The sequence below is a fragment of the Terrapene carolina genome, unplaced genomic scaffold (assembly GCF_002925995.2).
Source record: "Terrapene carolina triunguis isolate 2854851 unplaced genomic scaffold, T_m_triunguis-2.0 Scaffold89, whole genome shotgun sequence".
NCBI lineage: Eukaryota > Metazoa > Chordata > Testudines > Emydidae > Terrapene > Terrapene triunguis.
The window spans coordinates 28,768,380-28,784,898 of NW_020664440.1; the positions used below are offsets into that span (position 1 = coordinate 28,768,380).

Consider the following 16,519-nt stretch of genomic DNA (forward strand, 5'->3'; position numbering starts at 1 on the left):
TATTTGCCCTTTTCTGAACTTTTTCTAATGCCAGTATATCTTTTTTGAACTGGGGAGACCACATCTGTACGCAGTATTCAAGATGTAGGCGTATCATGGATTTATATAAGAGCAATAAGATATTCTCCATCTTATTCTCTCTCTTTTTTAATGATTCCTAACATCCTGTTTGCTTTTTTGACTGCCGCTGCACACTGCGTGGACGTCTTCAGAGAACTACCCACGATGACTCCAAGATTCACCAAGGGGAAGTCGTGCCTGACTAACCTAATTGCCTTCTATGATGAGATAACTGGCTCTGTGGATGAGGGGAAAGCAGTGGATGTGTTATTCCTTGACTTTAGCAAAGCTTTTGATACGGTCTCCCACAGTATTCTTGCTGCCAAGTTAAAGAAGTATGGGCTGGATGAATGGACTGTAAGGTGGATAGAAAGCTGGCTAGATCGTCGGGCTCAACGGGTAGTGATCAATGGCTCCATGTCTAGTTGGCAGCCAGTTTCAAGCGGAGTGCCCCAAGGGTCGGTCCTGGGGCCGGTTTTGTTTAATATCTTTATTAATGATCTGGAGGATGGAGTGGACTGCACTCTCAGCAAGTTTGCCGATGACACTAAACTAGGAGGCGTGGTAGATACACTAGAGGGTAGGGATCGGATACAGAGGGACCTAGACAAATTAGAGGATTGGGCCAAAAGAAACCTGATGAGGTTCAACAAGGACAAGTGCAGAGTCCTGCACTTAGGACGGAAGAATCCCATGCACAGCTACAGACTAGGGACCGAATGGCTAGGTAGCAGTTCTGCAGAAAAGGACCTAGGGGTCACAGTGGACGAGAAGCTGGATATGAGTCAACAGTGTGCTCTTGTTGCCAAGAAGGCTAACGGCATTTTGGGCTGTATAAGGAGGGGCACTGCCAGCAGATCGAGGGACGTGATCGTTCTCCTTTATTCGACATTCGTGAGGCCTCATCTGGAGTACTGTGTCCAGTTTTGGGCCCCACACTACAAGAAGGATGTGGAAAAATTGGAAAGAGTCCAGCGGAGGGCAACAAAAATGATTAGGGGTCTGGAGCGCATGACTTATGAGGAGAGGCTGAGGGAACTGGGATTGTTTAGTCTCCAGAAGAGAAGAATGAGGGGGGATTTGATAGCAGCCTACAACTACCTGAAGGGGGATTCCAAAGAGGATGGAACTCGGCTGTTCTCAATGGTGGCAGATGACAGAACAAGGAGCAATGGTCTCAAGTTGCAGTGGGGGAGGTCTAGGTTGGATATTAGGAAACACTATTTCACTAGGAGGGTGGTGAAGCACTGGAATGCGTTACCTAGGGAGGTGATGGAATCTCTTTCCTTGGAGGTTTTTAAGGCCCGGCTTGACAAAGCCCTGGCTGGGATGATTTAGTTGGGAATTGGTCCTGCTTTGAGCAGGGGGTTGGACTAGATGACCTCCTGAGGTCCCTTCCAACCCTGATATTCTATGATTCTATGATCTCTTTCCTGATTAGCTGTAGCTAAATTAGCCCCGACATCATATTGTAGGTATAGTTGGGGTTATTTTTTCCAATGTGCATTACTTTACATTTATCCACATTAAATTTCATTTGCCATTTTGTTGCCTTATCACTTAGTTTTGAGAGATGTTTTTGAAGTTCTTCACAGTCTTCTTTGCTCTTAACTATCTTGAGCAGTTTAGTATCATCTGCAAACTTTGCCACCTCACTGTTTACCCCTTTCTCCAGATCATTTATGAATAAGTTGAATAGGATTGGTTCTAGAACTGACCTTGGGGAACACCACTAGTTACCCCTCTCCATTCTGAAAATTTACCATTTAGTCCTACCCTTTGTTCCCTGTCTTTTAACCAGTTCTCAATCCATGAAAGGACCTTCCCTTTTATCCCATGACAACTTAATTCACGTAAGAGCCTTTGGTGAGGGATGTTGTCAAAGGCTTTCTGGAAATCTAAGTACACCTCTACCTCGATAGAACGCTGTTCTCGGGAGCCAAAAAAAAAAATCTTACCATGTTATAGGTGAAAGCGCATTATATTGAACTTGCTTTGATCCACTGGAGTGCGCAGCCCCGCCCCTCCTCCCCCGGAGCACTGCTTTACCGCGTTATATCTGAATTAGTGTTATATCGGGTCGCGTTATAGCGGGGTAGAGGTGTACACTATATGCACTGGCTCCCCCTTGTCCACATGTTTGTTGACCCCTTCAAAGAACTCTAATAGATTAGTAAGACATGATTTCCCTTTACAGAAACCATGTTGACTTTTGCCCAACAAGTTATGTTCTTCTATGTGTCTGACAATTTTATTCTTTACTATTGTTTCAAACTAATTTGCCCAATACTGACGTTAGACTTACTGATCTGTAATTGCTGGGATCACTTCTAGAACCCTTTTTAAATATTGGCATTACACCCCACTTTCTGACTGGGATTCTATCAGAGGGTTGGCTGCGATAGCTCAGACCAGTCTCAATGACCCAGGATGCTCCTTCCAGTCCTAAAATAAGCCCATTTTACTAAAAAATATTTCTGTCCCTCCGATCCAGGAAGCTTCCTCCAACCATTGATCTTCGCTGCAGAGCTAATTTGAGTCACTCTAGCTCAAGTAACAGCAGCCACATTGTGAAATAACCCCTGAGTGGCTGCGTCCGCACTACACTCCCCCTGTGAGCTGCAAGGGATGCATTTCAGGGTTACTCATCAGCTGCTGTTCTCGCAAGGACATGAATCAAGACGGTGCCAGCAGCAAGATCAAAAACGTTCTCTGCCATCGCACGTGGAACAGGATGTTCCTACTGGTGTGAAGGCTAAGAGCAATGTCTCCCAGCCGGGGAGAGTGGGGGCACTGGATTAAACAAGATAGGGCAAGACAGAACAGTGTGGGAAGGTGCAGGACTCAAAATCATGCGAGTAGAACAGCAGGCAGCTTTATGGAAGAGGCCCATCTCAAATGTCCGCTGCAGCCAGTTGGATTACCATTCCGGTTCTGAGGGAAAAGTGTTAAGCAAATAGGAAGGCTAGGGCAGCATTTCCTGAAGGAGATCACTCACTGGATTTCTCCTGTCTCCCCGGAAGCTCTTTCTCCAACCAGATCCCCAGGGATCCTTGGTCAACACATCTCCCGCAGCTGGGTCATAACAGAGGAGAGTGGCTGTCTTGGCAGTTAAATAAATTCATAGATTTTTTAAGGCCAAAAGTAGGGTTACCATATTTAAAAATTAAAAAAAAAATAAAAAATAAAAAATAAAAAAAATAAAAGGACACTCCATGGGGCCCCGCCCCTTCCTCACTGGCCCCGCCCCAACTCCGCCCCTTCCCTCAAGTCCCCGCCCTAACTCCGCCCCCTCCCCTGAGCACCCCGCATTCCCCCTCCTCCCTCCCAGCCACGTGAAACAGATGCCCGAGCGCTACCGGCTTCACAGTTTGCCAGGCAGCCCCCAGACCTCCAGACCCTGCGCCCCCAGCCGGGCGCTTCCCCAGCACAGCTGGAGCCCGGGAGGGGAAGTGCCCGGCCGGGAGCGCAGGATCTGGAGGTCTGCCCGGCAGACCGTGAAGCCGGTAGCCCGCGGGCAGCGCGGCTCTTCAGCTCCACAAAGCTGGGGTGTGGGGGGGGGGGGGGAGCAGCAGCAGCCGCCGCTGCGGGGGAATCCGCCTGCAGCTCGCAGCCTGCCGGAGCCGCTCTAAGGTAAGCAGGGGACTAGTATTTTCCCCGGACATGTTCGGCTTTTTGGCAATTCCTCCCGGACGGGGATTTGAGGACCAGAAAGCCGGACATGTCCGGGAAAATCCGGACGTATGGTAACCCTACCAAAAGGGCCCATTAAACAAACAAACAAACAATCTAATCTAGTCTGACCTCCTATATAGCATAAGACCCAGTTACCCTGTATGGAGCCTAATATCTTGTGTTTCTCTAAAGCATCTTCCAGAAAAGCATCCTGTCTGGATTTGCAGATATCAAGAGATGGAGAATCCATCCCTTCCCTTGGGAGTTTGTTCCAAGGGTAAGTCACATGCACTGTTTAAAAAAAAAAAAAAAAAAAAAAAAAGCCGTATTTTTCTTTTGACGGAGTCTGGCTTTGACTTTCAGTCATTATTATTGTTGTTTGTATTACCATTGTGCCAGTCATGAACCTGGACCCCATTGTGCTAAGTGCTGTGCAAACACAGATTTATTGGTTCCTGTTCTGCCTTTCTCTGCTAGGTTATGGAGGGAGCCCTTTAGTACACAGTATTTTCTCTCTGTGAAGGTACTTAAACACCATAATCGAGTCACCCCTTGATCTTCTTTTTGAGACGCTAAATAGACTGAGCTCCTTGAGTCTCTCACTGCAAGGCATTTTTTCCAGCCCTCAAATCACCTTTGTTGCTCTTCTCTGCACCCTGCATGGAGCTCTCTTCAAGGTTCATTTGGTTTCGCTTTCTCCAAATTAAATGCGCTTAGTTTGGATTTTTTTGAACTGCAAACTCACCCCAGGATCTGAGTCACTCACACGTCATGCCCAGGAAGAGAGAAATTGAGCAGCCCAGACTCTGCCCTCAGCGATCTCCTTCCCATCACACCATGCCCTTGGCAAAAACCAGGCCACCCCCAGAGAGGGAGGGAATTTGGATGAGCAATCGTTTGCTAATGCCAGAGCCAGAATGGAATCCAGCTCTCAAAGACTTGAGATGCTAAGGTTTGTGGATCTGACTCCGAGGCCTATTGGAAGCAGATCTGTTGAGCAAGAAGGGTGCTGTTTAAACAGTTACTTTCCAAAGCAGCACCATATTTTTCATGCAGTTGGCAACAACCAAATCCAGTGCTCTTGGAAGGAGAAAATGAATTGCCTTAACAGAGCGTCTGGTGCTACCACAATATGGAATCTCTCTTGCAATCAGAGATCAGACTTGCCTACCAGCCATAATAATCTCTTTGCTGAGGACTGTGTGCTCAGAGCTGCCTGGCTCCATTGATGCCTTGATCCTGGTTTTGTAAGTGGGGGGAGTAAGTTGAAGCCCACATCTTCCACAGAGGCTGGCAGAGCTCAAGCTACAGGTGAAACAGATGTGCTTACCCTCTCAAAATAGGCTGAGATCCTCCACGAGTAATGCTTTCTACCATCTCCAGTTAGCTAGGAGATTCCATCCCATCCTGGACTCAGTTATTCCCCCCTTTGTCACTTCTCAGTTGGACTCCATCAACGCGACATACCTGGGCACAGTGCTTAAGAAACTCCAAGTATAGAAAGCTGCCACAGCACATATCGCCAGCCATTCAGGCTACCACACGCACATCAGCCCCGTCCTCCACACCCTACACTGGCCTCCCATAGAATTTCTAACCAAGAGCCAAGTCTCAGTCTTTATCTGCAAGGCACTCCGTCCGTGGTCTGGGCCCAAGGTATTTAAAAGAGCCGCAATGAAGACCACAGTTAACAAATCTGCTCCTCTGGCACAACGGAGCTCTCTACAAGAAGGGTAAAGCTCGCCTGTGCAGGAGACAGAGCTCAGGGACAGGTCTGATGCTATGGAATGAACTTCTCCAGGACTAAGAACCATCACAAACCTCCCCACCTTCCATTCCAACAGCCAGGCACAATTCTTTGATTTTGCCTTCTCTAATGAAGATGTACACTGCTACCTCAATATAACGCGACCTGATAGAACATGAATTCGGATATAATGCGGTAAAGCAGTGCTCCGGGGGCGTGGGGGGCTGCGCACCCCCGGTGGATCAAAGCAAGTTCAATATAACGCGGTTTCACCTAGAACGCGGTAAGATTTTTTGGCTCCCGAGGACAGCGTTATATCGAAGTAGAGGTGTATATTTAAAAAATCCAAGACCCGTCACGTACTAAAACAAGACACTCCTCTGCACCATGCCTCTCCCCCTGGGAGAAAGGAAGAGAGAGAACAAACACCTGCCAGGTGTGTAGATGCAGTCACAATGCTCTGCTGGAAGGCACTCACATACTACAGCGATAGTGGGGTATAAGCAACTGGACAGAACCGATTAGAGCTGATCAGATTGTCACTGAATGATTTAGAAAACAGTGGCAATAAGCTTTTGCCCTTCGGAACACAGGAATCACTGGATCAGACTGAAGGTCCATGTTGTCCAGCCTCCTGTCTCCAACAGTGGCCAGCACCACATGCATCAGAGGAACTCCACACCTGCAGGATAAACTGCCCAAGGAAAACTTTCCTCTTGACTTCTAAAAATTAGAGATCAGCTTACGGCCTGAAGCATGAGGTTTTATCTCATTTCAGATTTATTGAAACAACTCTGGACATTTTTGTTATATTCAGACTAGAAATAAGGCACAGATTTTTATCACTGAGGGGGATTAATCATTGGAACAGCTGTCCCAGGGACGGGTGGATTCTCCATCACTTGGAGTCTATAATTCAAGACTGCACGTCTCGCTAAAAAGGATCCACTCTGGCTCAACCACCACGCTGGGCTGGAGGCAGGAATGGCTGGGAGGGCGGGGGGGGATTCTCAGGCCTGTGTTACGCAGGCGGTCAGACTGGATGGCCAGAATGGTCCCTTCAAAATCCAGGAGAGCTTGATTTTGTACACTACCAACCCTAGCACAGCATTAAAGCTAGCGTTTGCATTTAATATTGCCTTTACCCAATACAAATACCATGAGACACTCGGGTCCCTTTGTAATGCTGTGTGAGGAGACAGAGCCGGTTACGTAGTACAAATTACAAACAGATGCACCAATATTAACGTTTGTATTGTAGTAGTATCTGGAAACCAGCTGAGTTGGAGCCCCCACTGGGTGTGCACAGACCCCAACCAAGGTCAGGGCCCCTCGCCCCCCAGGTGCTGGGTGTCACGCTGACCCTGACAGAGATTGGGGGGCCCTCCATCATGCTAGACACCACACAGAGCCCCACAAACTGAGATTGGGGGCTTTTCATCATGTTGGACACTTCACAGACCTCGATGGAAACTGAGGGGGAGCCCATCATGCGGGGGGCAACACAGACCCTTTGGAGTTCAGGGGAAACCTCCACTCTGCAATGTGCCACACGGACCCCCCTGGCTGAGACTGGGGGGGAGGGGCATTGTTCTGGGCAGCACCCAAACACATGGTAAAAGACAGTACCTGCTCCAAAGACATAAAAGATGAAGGAGAAGATGGAGGCACAGTGGTAAGGGTGCTAATGAGAGACTTAGGAGACCCAGGTTCAATTCCCTCCTCCACCAGAGATCTTGAGCATGTCTCTTATTCTCAATTTGCCCATCTGTAAAATGGGGATAACAGCTCTGCCCTACCTTATAGGGCACAATTATTAGTTAAACTGGAGAATTGAAAGGTGAATAAAGAACTGGTTGAAGGGGAGACTACAACAGGTCATAGTGAAAGGTGAACTATTAGGCTGGAGGGAGGTTACTAGTGGAGTTCCTCAGGGATCGATCTTGGGACCAATCTTAGTTAACATTTTCATTAATGACCATGGCACAAAAAATGGGTGTGCGCTAATAAAATTTGCGGATGACAAAGTTGGGAGGTATTGCCAATACGGAGTATTCCGGTAATACCATACAAGAAGATTTGGATGACCTTGAAAATTGGAGTAATAGAAATGGAATGAAACTGAATAGTGCAAGGTCATGCACTTAGGGCCTAACAACAAGAATTTTTGCTATAAGCTGGGGACGTATCAATTGGAAGCAACAGAGGAGGAAAAAGAGCAGAGTATATTGGTCAATCAAAGCATGACTACAAGCCATCAGTGTGATGTGATTGCGAAAAAGGCTAATGCAACCCTAGGATGCATCAGGCAAGATATTCCCAGTAGAGATAGGGAAGTGTTATTACCATTATACAAGGCACTGCTGAGACCATGTTTAAGAACAATGAATTCAAATGGAACAGGTGCAGAGAAGGGCTACTAGGAAGATCAGAGGAATGGAGAGCCTACCTTACAAAAGGAGAGTTAAACTTAACAAATCAAGTTCCTTAACAAAACAAAGGCTGAGGGGAGATATGATTGCTCTCTATAAATACATCAGAGGGATAAACACCAGGGAGGGAGAGGAGTCATTTAAGGGCCAATGTTGGCACACACAAAAAGGATATAAAAAGGCCACTGACAAGTTTGAGCTAGAAATTAGACCAGGTTTCTAACCATCAGAGGAGTAAAGTTCTGGAATAGCCTTCCAAGGGGAGTAGTGGGGACAGAAAACCTAAACATGTTTCAATACTGAGCTTAATAAGTTTATGGAGAGGATGGTACAACGAGACTGCCTACAATGGCATGTGGCCCTTCAGAGATTGCTTTTAGCAAGTATCTCCAACTGCCAGAGATGGGACCCTAGATGGGGAGGGCTCTGAGTTACTACAGAGAATTTTTCCCCAAGTGCCTGGCTGAAGGGTCTCAACCATATATTCAGGGTCTAACTGATCACCATATTTGGGGTTGGGAAGGAATTTTCCCCCAGGTCAGATTGGCAGAGACCCTGGGTGGTGTTCACCTTCCTCTGGGTGAGGAAGTTCTATGGCCTGTGATGTGCAAGAGGTCAGACTAGATGATCATGATGGTTCCTTCTGGCCTTAAAGTCTATAAACGTGTTTAAGGGGAGTGGGAGGTTTCCCAGGCGCTACTGCAATACAAGGGCCAGGTAAATAGAGAAGAGGATGAGACAAACTGGCAGATACTACAGTGATGAGGGGGTGGTCACATCAGAAAGACAGACAGACTTCTTAAGCAGTCAGGAGCTGCGACTCCAATACCCAGCATGACTGGGCGGGCAATCACAGCACAGCAACTGCAACAACGCTATGCCAGAGGAACACAAAAGCAGTCTTTGCAGATGGAGTCCCTTCCATTTTTGTTTACTGCACGTCGTTACTGGGTTGTACAACTCACAGTTGTGCTGGTGTGTGACCCTCTGCCCCCCTTCGCCAGTGAGCGGCGAGCTTAATTCTGAAAGCCAGCTGTGTTTTGCTACTGAGCACTGAACCACACATTATCTCATCCTCCGCCCCTTCTCACACAAGGAATGATGCAGCAGAAGCAGCCGGATGCAGACATGGAGGAGGAATCCTCAAACTTGTCCCCTTTGAAGGAATCCAAGGCAAGAAGGCTCAGCTGATCAGCGACAGCTTGCAGCACAGCGGAAGTTACTTGTGATTGCAAAGTGCTCCTCCCATATGAGAGAATGCACATTGGAACTGCCTGTGTGCCTGCAGAATGCTCCATTCTCCCCCCCATACACACACACACACGTATATGTGTTTGCAAAGCGCTTCCCCCTACACATGTGTGCAAAGCAATCCCCCTGCACCCCACTACACACACAGGTATGCAAACTGCTCCCCTATGCACACACCTGTGCCTGCAATAAGGTGACCAGATAGCAAGTATGAAAAATCGGGATGGGGGTGGAGGTAATAGATGCCTATATAAAACAAAGCCCTGAATATCAGGACTATCCCTATAAAATCGGGACATCTAGTCATCCTAGCCTGCAAAGCACTCCCCCTCCATGTGCGTGTGCACGCACAGTCACTCATGCACACCTGCAAACTGCTCCCCACTGCATACGTATACTCATGTGTGTGCCTGCAAAGTATTCCCCCACAGATGTCCACCTGGCATGTGCAAATTGCTCCCCCATATGCATGTGTCTGCAAACTTTTCCCCATATAAATATCTTCCACGAGCCATTTAAAAGCCTCCCTTTCACAGCGCCAGGTGCAAGGGGTGATATTCGCAGATTCCAAAATCAGCTGATTGTTATGATCCTGGCTCAGAATTGCCCCGGCTTCACTCTGGAAGTCAAAGATGGGAGATCTACTGCCTCTCTGCCCACTCCAGTGCAGAGTGACTGATGCCAGAAACCTCAAGTTATCCCAAAGAATAAGGAGGGGAATTTCACAGGGGGGCTACAAGGTTGTTGTCCAGTGGCTCAGGATGACATTTGGCCATCACATGGAAGACACAAATATAGAAGCAAACTTAGCATGGGAGAGCGTTGCTGAGGCAACAGCCTTTGTCCCCCAGGGAATGGTGCTGCGTTCTGCCCCACTCTCCAAGATCCAAAACACACATGCTGGGTGTTGCTCCAGATGCCGGCACTGATACCAGTGCACTCCACTATCAGGCAGCACAACCTCTACAGGCATCAGCTAGGATTATTGGCTATCTAGAAGAGTTCAAATTACACCTGATGAGTAATCCTTCTATGGCTCTCTGTGCCTGGATCTCAAAGCACTCTACAGACATGAAGGAAGCCGCAAAGTCTCTGGGTGAGGTTAGCCTTATCCCACCTTTTTACAGATGGGGAAACCGAGGCACAGGCTGGCCATGCCCAAGGTCACACAGCAAGTCAGTGGTACACATGGGAACAGAACACAGGAGTCCCACTTGATCCCCACTCCCCTCAAGGATGTGGGAACAAAAACCAGGCTTCTTGACTCCTTGTTCTGACCATTCTCTCCTCTAACCACTAGGCCTACCTCCTCCTTCCAGAGCTGGGAACAGAACCCAGAGTCCTGAGGGCCCCAGCCCACTGCATTAGTCACAGGCCAACACCTAGATGTCCTCAGAGCTTAAATCACTACCATTTCTCTCAACTTTTACTACCCTGGTAAATCATTTATTAGCATGACCCTTTAATAGCCCCACTAAGGGCTCACTCACCCTGCTGCCCCACAATCATTAACTGATCAATGTTTAAATAATTAGCCTCTGATTGAAACAAAAAATTTTCATCAGACACCTCCGGAAGACAAACTACATTGTATTACAAGCCACACGGGCAAGCCAGTAAAGGGAGAGCAGGCACAGCCGCCATACACTGCTCTCGGTGATCCCTGCAGCCAGGATAAGCTGTCCTAACCCTGAAGCCAGGGAAATTGCAGACACATTATGCCTTAAAGGAGAACCCATTATGGGTTTGACACAGAATCTACCAGATCAGATTCTTTGTCCTGGGTTATTCAGAGCTGGTGGGATAATAGGATTATTTTCCACTGAACATTTGGATCCCCCCCTACACAGAAATTTAGATACCAACAAATATCAGCCAAAACCAGAAATAATTTAATTTGAAAGTCACATCAGGGTGCCTCATGCTCCCATTCTCCTCTATAGGCCAGCCTCCCTGGTCAGAGTATGTCTCCCATGATGCAGCAGTCTCCCCTCTTGCAGAAGGCAGGTGGTACATATATCATGGTAACACCTGGCCACAGTGCATCTTGGGAGATGTAGTTCAGCTGCCTCATGCTCCCATTCCCCTCTCTTGACTGAGTTCCTTAGTCAGACTACATCTCCCATGATGCAGCACAATGTCTCTTCTTGAAGAGGGGAGGCAGTGTATCATGGGAGTCCACAGCCATGATGCATCATGGGAGATGAAGTACAGCCAGGGAGCCTAGCAAACAGAGAATGGGGACATGAGGCAACCAAACTACAATTCCCATGAGACACTGCAGCTGCATTTCCAAATCAAAACATTTTAGTTTTTGGACATTTGTTGTTGTTTTTTTTTTTTTTAAAAAAAAAAAAAAAAATCAGTGTTCCATGGGAAGCAGACAATTTTCAACAAAAATTATGTCTAGCCAAAAACTCACTTCTCCATTAACAAAAAAAAAGTTTTGACAACAAAATTTCAGCCAGCCCTAGTGTTCTGCAGGAGGCCAGACTAGATGATCAGAATGGTCCCTTCTAGCCTTAAAAACTATGAAGCCCACTATGGAAATAAAATGGGGTCTGTTCTCTCTTTACAATCCAGCCTGAAAGGATCTTTTCCAAACACTTTTTCTGCTTAAAAAGTCAGATCTTAAAACGCAACTTCTGTTTTGCCAGACGTCATTTTGGAAGACCGTGCAGGATGGGAGCTCTCTCAGTCCTTATCTGAGGGACTGAGTTGACTGAATGAAAATTAACTTAGTTAAAAAAAAAAAAATAAAGTCTTCATCCAGAACCAAAAGAGAGAGCACAGATCCTCATTTCCCTCGTAAGTAGGAGTGGGCCTAGAGGAAACAGCCGTGTGATCTAGTAGGTAGAGCACTGGACTGGGATTCAGGATTCTGTTCCCAGCTCTGCCACTAGCCTGCTGGGTGACTGTGGGCAAGTCGCTTCCCCTTCCCGTGCCTCAGTTTCCCAAACTGTAAAATGGGGCTAGAGATGCTGACCTCCTTTGGGAGGTACTTTGATGTCTACTGATGAAAAGTGCTATAGAAAAGCTGGATATAATTATCATCATCACTTATACGAGGTGGAGCATTAAGACCTGCACTACTCTTGCAGCCTGGGGCGCTGTCTGTGAGGATAATGCAAGATGGATGAGCTAAAGCCAAACATGCCCCTGTAGATTTGAGGCCTGCAACTGGCTGTGCCCCAGCCCCGTTCCATTCAGAGCCCAAATCCCTGACACAGCAAGATAGAGGATAGAAAGCCGTTCTCAGTTTCAGAGACAAGGAAGCATCTGGGAAACCAGTCAGGGAGGAAAGGCAGCACGGTGCTCCAAGTCAGCACTGCAAGGAGCAGAAAGTTCCTGGGGAAGATACAAAGCTCTCAGCGAGGCAGGGTGAGACCTGAGCGCACAAAGCGATGAGAGGCAGGGAGGACAATCCGTGTCTTGGGCTGAAAAGGAGACTCGCATTTTGTCATGAGAGAGGCAATGGGGGAAGCTGTATTGTGAGGAGAGCTCTTCCCACCATGCCATCCAATTCTGAGCTCATGGGGGAGCAGCATGATCTGGGGGCGGGGCAGGGGGTGTATGCTAGATTGGAACTAAGTAGACCTGGATTCTGTTCCCAGCTCTGCCACTGACCTGCTGTATGACCCCAGGCAAGTTCCTCTCCCACCCTTTGGCCATTTAGACTGTGAGCATCACTTCAGGGCAGAGACAGCCTTTTGCTATGTGCTGGCGGGGTGCCTAGCCTGATGGAGGGCCATGCAGCACCCTGTCTGACAGGACCCCCATCTTGGTTGAGGGGTCTGTGCAACGCCCAGCATAACAGAAACCTCCCCCAATCTTGTCTGGGACCTTCAGTTGCTACCATTATACTAATTAGTAACAACATGTCACAGCAGGAAGATCAGGAAGAACATGCCCCGGCGACTTCAACACACAGGACCAATGCTCCATTCACACAGCACCAAGCTGCCAACTTCAGAGCTAAACACAGAGACCTTGCCCCATAAGCTAAATCTCCATCCCGGGGGGCAGATCCACAGTCCTCCCCACAGCCACTCAGATGGCAGCATCCTCTCCAGTTAGAGACCACTGTGAGAACCAGGCCCACAAGCTCACCCAGCTGATGGCCATCATGGGCCCCACTACAAACCATGCCCTCCTGTCTCAATAGACAGATCAGTTTTCCCACTGTAGTGGTGCATCTTTTCCCCTCATCTCATTAAGTCCCTCCCCATTTGCCACTACCCGAATCAGACCCTGAGCTTCAATCACAGAGCAGAAAGCCAGACACCTCATGCCCCTACAGACAGAAGTTAGCACAGAAAACAGAGCCCTAGAGATGATGCCCTCCCAATACATACCAGCACTAGGCTCCCTTACAAACCTGAAGGCTACTTCCAGACCCTACCTCCCTTCCCATTACAGACCAGTACCTGAAAGAGGACACAACCAGTATGATCAATGGTCTCAACCATCCTGAGTGGTCCATGGGATCAGAGAAGGGGTCCCACTGGGGAGAATGATCTGTATCATGGGGGTTGTAAGGAGAGACCAATCCAAGGCTGTCAGGCAGCACATCACAAGAGATCTTTCAAGACGTCCATGTCTGCAATCAAAACAGACGCCTGGTGTGGCACCAGCAACCCTGGAGTGATAATTACCAGGCAATGAATCTTCACTAACTTAAGAGTTATGGCTGAGATCATATCACACGTGTACAAAGACAGCCCTAAAGGGCTACACATTCAGGAATGCTGCAGGTGAAAGCGTTGTTGGTATTAACCTTAACTCTGCCCACTCTGTATCCCCAAGCCCTCACAAAAATGCCCTAAAAGAAAAACATACCTGCGTGTCTAGTCGGGTATGCCAATGGGTATGGGATGATATAACCCACACACCCTCTTCCCGAGGCAGAGTCCTGTACTGGTATACCCTTATTAATTATTATTATTATATTAAGCCTTCAACCTTACAGCAATACAGACCAATTAACCCTGCCCCTGCACTACAAACTGTGCCACCTCAGTAGAGACTAGTGCAGGTCCTATACACTACATACCACAGCCCCATTTCCCCAACACAGACCATTACCCAAATACCACAGACTTGTCCATCCTTCCCAATGTAGCCCAATCTGTCCCCTCTCATTACAACAGCAGAAGACCCACACCCAGTCCATATTGAGGAATATAGACTGGTTCATATTGAGGCAACAAGAACTAAGGATGACTCCATATTACGGGGATACAGACCACTCAATCCAGAGAGATCGAATTGCTCCACAGTGTCAGAAGGCCAAGGACAGGTCTACACCAAGAGATAGATACTAGTCCATATTAAGGGGTACAGAATCTAGGTCTGGGTCCATATCACAGAGTTACAGACCAATCTCAATTGAGGAAGGGAACCTGGGCCAGAAACTTCTCCATTTTCTAAGGGAGGTATAATTTATGAGAGAGAGAACTAAGCCAATTCCCACCAGAAGTTGTTCCAGTCCCTACTGGAAGATAGAGACAAGTTAATAATGTGAGGGAAAGAAGATACAGACCAATCTCCCACAATGCTCCTTGCCACACAGTGCCCCAATGAGCATTAGGGTGGTCACGTCCAAACCCTATGGGGGGAGAAGAGAGAAAGGTTTGTATTGGGCATCTGGGACTGGTCCATATGCACCATGCAGCAAAGTCCATACTGGGGGGCAAAGGGTACCCCAAGATGGTTCCCTGAGAAGGAAATGTAGGCATTGGAGTGGTCTGTATTAGGGAGACCCCACAGTGGGTAGAAAGGAGGTGGGTTTGTATGGGACAGCTGGGCCTGGTCCAGATAGAGCAATACAGCACTGGGGATACACAGGGAAGCCCAAATCAGTCCCCTGGATATGTCAGGACCCCTAATATGGACTAGTCTGAGGAGACACAGCTCACTTCCTGACATAGACTGGTCCATATGGCATGATACAGGCTAGTCTCCAAAAGAAGCATGGACTAGTCTGAAAGCCTGGCATTCCAGAGGAACCCCAACTCAGCCCCTGCCAGGGACCGTCCCATAAAGGACAATACAATCCAGTCCACACATGAGTGTGAAGGCCTCAGACTGGTTTGTAATGGGGGGAGAAGCAGATCCATAAGGGTGGCAATCCAGGCCAGTCCCCAAGAAAGGTCCATATCAGCAAAGAGTTGCAGTTCAATCACTGGTGCACATGTGGCAATTCAGCCCAGTCCATGCAGGGATGACAAGGGAATCTGGTCAATACAGAGAAGAAGGGACTAGTCCATATGGAGCCATACAACTTAGTACATGCCAGGGATGGGGGAGCCCAGCCCAGTCCTTGACAGGTGTGATCATACAGGCGATACAGCCTGGTTCAGGGGTGGGGGAGGGAGAAGACTGGACCAAACAAGGAGGAGGGAGAATCCAACACTGGTGCATATGAGGGGATACAGCCTAATCCATATGGGGAAGGGAGGGAGGAGCTGGCCCATACCGTGCAATAAAGCCCAGTGTATACAGGATGGGGAGCAACTGGAATATACAGTGAGGAGAGACTTAGCCCTGGTCCATATGGGACCATACAACTTGGTCCATCAGGAAGGAGCAGGAGCTGGTTCATACGGGAGGGAGCCCAGTCCTGGTCAATACAGGGGATGGAGAGAGTTCATCCCTCGTCTATGCAGGAGGGGAGGAGGGGCTGGTCCAAATTCTGGGGGTGCAGCCCTGATCCATACAAGGCAATAAAGCCCACTCCATAGGGGAAGGAACTAGTCCATATGCAGGGATAGTCCATATGGAGAGAGTAAGGGCTGATTCATATGCAAGGGGAGGGGGTGTCCAGTCCTGGTCCCTGCATGCGGGGGACTGGTCCATACAGGGGAGAGGGGCTCCAGCCCTGGTCTATGAAGTGGGAGGGGCTGGTCCATACGAGTGTAGGGGGAAGATCCAGCCCTGGTCCATGCAGGGCGGAGGGGCTGGTCCATACGGGGGAGAAGGGGTCCAGCCCTGGCCAATGCGGGGGGAGGGGGTGGTCCATATGGGGGTGCCGGGGCCCCAGCCCGCCCTGTCCCAGCGGGTCCCTCTTACCCCGCGGCGCGTCAGCCGCTTGCTCCCCAGCTGTCAGGTACCAGCCACCGCAACTTCCTCAGGCACCTCCGCCCCCTCGCACCCTGCCCCGCCCACATGGCTTCTCATTGGCTGTTCCTTTAGAAAGCCACCTCCCATTGGTCGCTTTTGCCACACCCCCATTTCCCCTCGGTAGCGCCCCCAGAGCCCGATCTGTGGCCGAGCAGACCTGTCACTCACCGGTTCAAGCCTGGCGCCATCCCGCCCCCCCGATGACTTGGCCACCTCTCTATTGGCCGCCCCT

At 48.7% G+C, this 16,519-nt stretch overlaps 1 protein-coding gene across 1 annotated transcript in view; it reads right to left on the reverse strand.

Annotated features, from left to right (window-relative positions):
• PC (pyruvate carboxylase) overlaps positions 1–16,284 on the reverse strand; it is a 236,947-nt gene extending 220,663 nt beyond the window's left edge. Inside the window, exon 1 of the mRNA XM_024217764.3 lies at positions 16,237–16,284. The gene's annotated coding sequence lies outside the window, so the exon portion shown is untranslated. The remainder of the gene's footprint in view (positions 1–16,236) is intronic.
• Positions 16,285–16,519: the final 235 nt, after the last annotated feature.